The following is a 5643-nucleotide window of genomic DNA, read 5'->3' as shown; positions in this document are numbered from 1 at the left end:
TTTTTCTTTTTTTTGTTTCTGCACTTTTCTGCTCAATTCTTATGCCTGAGGAAAGACCTTACATATGAAAGATCTCTGACTTATGTTTTTCTGCAAGTGTATAATTAGTACTAAGTTTTTCGCCCTTAAAATTAGCCTTGAATATTTTTTTTCTGTGATGAAGTCACGATTTTGTTTGCTTTCCTTATTTATTACCTCATTTTTATATACAAATTTGCTAATAAAATGCAGGGCTTAATGCTGTCCATTTGCAATCCTTTCTTTGGGGTATGGGGAGACTAGAGTTGATTATTTCTTCTCTCTGAGGCTGGAATATTGGACATAAATATGTCAGTAGATTAGTGGATATTTCACTTACAGTTAAAGAGGAGTATCTCTCTTATCTATTCTTTTCTTTTTCTTTTCTTTTCCTTTTCCCCCCCAGAAACAGCAAGTTATTGCTTCCAAAACTTCAAAACACAAATCAACCAAGCAAGATTTTCTTTCAATGTAAATTTCCCAGATAAATCTCAGTAGAACTGGAGCAAATTAAGGAATTTGCTAATTAGCTGTTAAATGAGTGATAAATGTTTTCTGCCGGCATATATATCCTCTGCTTTGATAGTTTAGGGAACAAGTTGTTCAACCTAAACTATGTCACTGCTGAATAGTACTTTTAATGCAGCTAAGCTTGTTGAACATTTCCAGGTAATTATTTTCCTATAACAATGTACTTGGGTCTTATGAAGATTAGAATGTTTCGTTAGAAGTGAAAATTTTGAAATATTAAGAAAAAAGAAGAAGTGATGGTGTACACTTAAGACATTAATATTAAGAATGTTATGGCACAATAATATTTTGGTTTTTCATTTGAAATTATTTGATTTCTTGAATTATATGTACAAAGTATCAATAATAAAATGTTTTAATTTTTCTGCTAGGAAATTATTTTACCAAATTAAATCTAGGAAATTTTGTGGAGAATTATAATTGCAATTATTTTATTATTTTTGATTTTTTCCTCTTTTTCTCCTTGAAATATACTTATTGCATAGCATGATCTCTGCATCCCAGTCTGAAATAATGAAGAATTTATCAGGTCTCTCACCTATATAATCAAAAGAACTGGTAGGAAAATTGCTATTTTAATGATCCAGAATTGTGGAAATACAGAGCAAGAGCAAGCTTGCTTCTCAATTTAAAATAAAATTTGTGCATCTCAGACATATTTGGGAACATTTTCAATACACTGAAACTAAGACAGTTACAAAAAAAAAAAAAGAAAGAAAAAACAAACAAACAAAAAACAAACAAACAAAAAAACAAACCAAAAAAAGGATTTCCCTCTGGGGCTTCTAGAAATATTCTAATCAGCATTCTATATATTGGGCAGAGCTGGATAGATGTGGAAGTGGAGAGTTCTTTTGGTGCTAATGTCCTCCTAGGCACAGAGAAAATTGTCTTTTAAAAGATGTAGAATAAAATGTATAATATTCTTTTATCTGCCTCCTCTTTCTGTGAAGAATTAATAATTTCAAATAGTTTTGCCTTATTTCAAATGGTAATTATTGTAGGGACTGTCAATACTGTGCACTACATCAGTTATGGAAGAACTTGAATAAAGCTAAGTACTACAGTCTGGTTTTTTAAAAGCATGGATCAATTCACACTGGAACATAAGCACATGCAATGACTTATTTCCTGGTTGGCCCACCTTTCCACAATTTCCTGCTCTTCCAGTACACGAGGAAAATGAGGAAGGAAGTTTCGCTCACAGACTTTGTGTACACCAGGAATATGTTGATCAACATAGTTAATAATCAGACACCAAATAAAACTTATTTTATCACTACTGACACCAGTCCAAGGTCCATACCTCTATGTGCTTTTGCAGATTTTTTTCCATCTAACAGCATATAAACTAATAAATTGAAAATTCCTCTGTCTTAGCCTGATGGTTTGCTCTGAGCAACGGGGCAGTCAAATAAACAGGCTAAGCACTGGAAAACTGACAGACTCGAAATTCATAAGAGCAAGTTTAAGTGGTCCTCTAAAACCATTTTGAAAGCATCATTAATCATGCTGGGCACTGAGCCAGTATAAGCAGCTAGTTATAATTGTGTAACTGCTTTTAACAGAAAAGATGGACTTTCCTCGTCTTTCCCCTGCATGGTTCTTTGCATTTAAAGTACATCCAGCCTCAGCTAGAAGTATCCCTGAGCAGGTAAGAAAAAGGAGACAGCAGGAGGCTTACCTCGGTTGTTCCACCCTCCCCTTCATGATATTTGCTTTGTAATGCTTTTCTTTCATCAGGAATATATCCCTTGCTTCAATTGTAAAACTAATGGCAAGTCCTTCTTCTGCTAAGGGATACTCTACACACTATGCAAACAGGCAAAAGAAAAAACAAAGCAGATCTCTAGATTGTGCATTCCTCTACCACAGGTTATTGAAAGGACACACTGCCTCTACCAAAAACAAATTTTAGAAGCATTTCTGTGAACCACTTTCACTGTGTTCTATTGTTCTTTAAAGGTCTCAACAAGCAAAATTGCACTGAACACTTTAAACTGGCAATAGAAACTTTTTGTGGGGGGTCTTATTGTTCCTCCCTTTCTCTCTGTCAAACTGGGAGAGGATGATAAGGGTTTTTTCTCCTATAAATTATTACATTGATAAAGTATGCTAATTAGGACTAATTATGCTAATTCGGTCATTTGAAGATGAAAAATGCAATTCTTTGATTTTATGGATGTTGCTTTCAAAATTATGGATGTGGGTTTGGAGGTCTTCCCTTCTCAAGGATTTGCACATGACAAAATTAAGAATATTGCATGTTGTCCTTTACTTGAATGCTTTTTTTCTGCTATTTTCACTTTGAAGACTTGTATTTAAGTCCACTGATTTAACTAAAGTTGGGGTTAAACTTGGAGACATACCTAGCAGGACTAGGTATGTTGTCTTTATTTCTCTTGGTTTTGGGTCTTACGTGTTCCTTTATACAATTCTTAAAATACGGACAAGAAAAAATTGTGTTCAATTCTGTTCCTGATCCCCTCAATTTAATGTATTTTCATTTATTTCAGAGTGAAATTTTGTAATGGGCATTTAATTAGCAAATGAGGCATCTGTATTAATTTTAACCTTTGCATTACCAAAGTAAGTTTCTCATACTAAGATGAGGAAGTTTATCTTTAAGTCAAGATAAAAGGTTTGTATCTGGAGATGCTTGCCAGCCCACCATAACCCCAGTAAGAAAGCCACTGATGCTGTGTAAAGTATCAATAAAAAAGGTATTTCTCAGAGTCAGGACTACAAGAAGAGAAGAGTATAGGTAATCTTTACATCCCTTTAGGTGGTGTAGCACTGAATGACTCTTCAGCCCCTGTGCAGCACACCATGCAGACCCCATCCATAGAACACACTCTCCCCTTTGGATCCTTTGAGCCACTCCTTGTGTTCCTACATGGAAAGAGCTCTAGTCATAATTTCTGCTCTCAGACAGGAGAGATGTTTGTGCGAGGCTTACAGCTGCACAGTTGGATAAAAGCAAGGCCAGTCAGGGAGTGGAACTGCCAGTATGAAGTAGGAGCTGCCACAGGCTCCTCTGTTAAATCCTGCAGCCAAATTCTGTGCAGCACTGGCCTGAGGGCTGTGCTGGTCCTGCACTTACGTGATCATTCCTTCCGTGTGCAGTGGTGGAACAGTCAGTGCCACTGCACCACTCCCTAATGCTATTTTATTGGGTAAGTTACGTTGTGGAATTGAGTATGCATGTGTTGATACCTCTGAGCTTCAAGAGACTTTTCTTTTTTTCTGTTTCAGGGACAATAGGAGAAAACAAGTTCCCAACAGGACACCCTAAGGAAACTGCTTGAATTCCTTATTAAGTCCACAAGCAATTTGCTGAGTAAATAAACCTACATAAGTGTTCTTAAATCATCTATTCAAATATTGGGTGATTTGTAAAGTTAAAGACTGCTAATAAATTGGTATTGCAGAGCTGGTAAAACACATCATATATCACCAATTCTGGTATAGCTCCTGTGACATGAATGCAATTACATTATTTTATATTTCAAAGGCAAAAGAGAAAGAGCAAGTCAGAGGGAACAGCTAAAATGCAGGGGAAAAATGTACTTACAGCTGCTTATTGCATTTTCATTTTTTCCTGGCTTTTAACTTGCAGCAATGGGAGCTCCTTCTTTGCCCTCCAGTAGCAAAGCATCAGAAGTGAAATTGTGATAATCCATAGTATAAAACAGTGTGTGAAAACATATAATCTAGAGTTAATGGTATATTTAGTAAACAAGCAGTAGAATGCAAAAGTAGCAGTTCCATGAACATTTCCTATGTCAGAAAGAGTGTGGCTGAACACTGTGAAGATGCACTTCAATTTGTGAAGTAAACTCCATTAGCTGTTTCTTCTCTAATAAAATCACAGTTTTTATATCTATATGTTTAATCTATCTGTCTATCATCAAAGTACAATGATGAGAACTTCTCATGTGGCCTTCCAGTACTGTGAGGTTCCCTTTAAATTGTGTTCTCTGAATTCTCATCAAAGTTTAGAGCAATGAATGGGCACAAGATGTTTTTCTTTAACATATAGAAATAACTCATGTTCTCTCTCCATTGTTTCACTCATGCAGAAGCAAGAGGTCAGTGCAGGGCATTAATGCTTTGTTATTTTTCATACTACTCACTGCAAGTAAATTTCATCAGCGTGTGATATATTCTGCATTGAATTCTGTATTGTGCTGCATGAACCCAAAGACAAAAACAAAGCAACTGGTAAGTAGTCCAAATGTTTCTCTTCATTTGATGTGGAAAGAGTGAATATTTTCTTTTTTCTCCCCTTTATGGTCTATATAGCACATAAAGAAATAATTATTTTTCCTTTTCATTTCTGAAGTACTTTTGATATATTTGAATACCGATCAATAAAGAATCTTTCTAAAACCTCTATATAACGAAAATAGGACTGGATAGTTCTTTTTGTTTTCCATAGGAAACTGGTGTATTGTAGTGATGCTACATTACAGTATGAGAAAACATACCCAAATTAAACAATTGTGCATGCCTTATAGAGATTTTCCTGGGTAGAAGAGAGGAGTAATAAACCTTTCATAACTAATACCAATTATTTTGTAGAGCACTTTATAGCAGGCATGAGGCTAAAATGTAGTTGAAAATAGAGTGCCTCTACAAAGAGCAGAAGATGTTAAAACATGGGGGTCTTCTATGCTTAGATTTGTGAGAAAAAAGAACGGATAACGTTCAAGATCAAATATAAAATGAATGAAAAAGGCATAAGCTGAAAATATATTTAGGCTTTAAATGTGTGCAGTCTGAAGGTTTTGTTCAATTAGACTTGATCTGGATTTCTATATTTGTGTTGAGACGGCTTCAAATACCCATTAATCCAGCCAATTCCAATCATCATATTTAGAGGGCTTTAGTGCTAGCAGTGCAGAAATACACCTCAGCCAGCCTTAAATATGTGAAAGATTATGTTTAAGTCTGTACTTGTCACCCTAGTTGCTTTTGAAGTCAGTGAAAACTAATGGATGCTTTCAGAGGATGTCTCCTGTGGTCTATGGAGACCAGAGAGAAGTGACTTACACTGTGGTGTCAATCACCCTCTGGAAGCATCTGTTTTTT

The 5643-nt window shown here is 35.4% G+C and overlaps 1 long non-coding RNA gene across 1 annotated transcript; it reads left to right on the top strand.

Moving 5' to 3' along the window:
- Positions 1–2116: 2116 nt before the first annotated feature.
- On the top strand, positions 2117–4688 carry LOC136285903 (uncharacterized). The gene is made up of 3 exons (XR_010719585.1): positions 2117–2203; positions 3805–3889; positions 4632–4688. It is a non-coding gene; the product is annotated as an uncharacterized lncRNA (long non-coding RNA).
- The last annotated feature ends 955 nt before the right edge of the window (positions 4689–5643 follow it).

This window comes from Chamaea fasciata, unplaced genomic scaffold (assembly GCF_029207755.1).
Source record: "Chamaea fasciata isolate MVZ Bird 193981 ecotype frontalis unplaced genomic scaffold, bChaFas1.0.hap1 SCAF_2, whole genome shotgun sequence".
Classification (NCBI taxonomy): domain Eukaryota; kingdom Metazoa; phylum Chordata; class Aves; order Passeriformes; family Sylviidae; genus Chamaea; species Chamaea fasciata.
The sequence above is the reverse complement of the archived record's forward strand: the minus strand, read 5'-3'. Positions and strand labels throughout refer to the sequence as shown.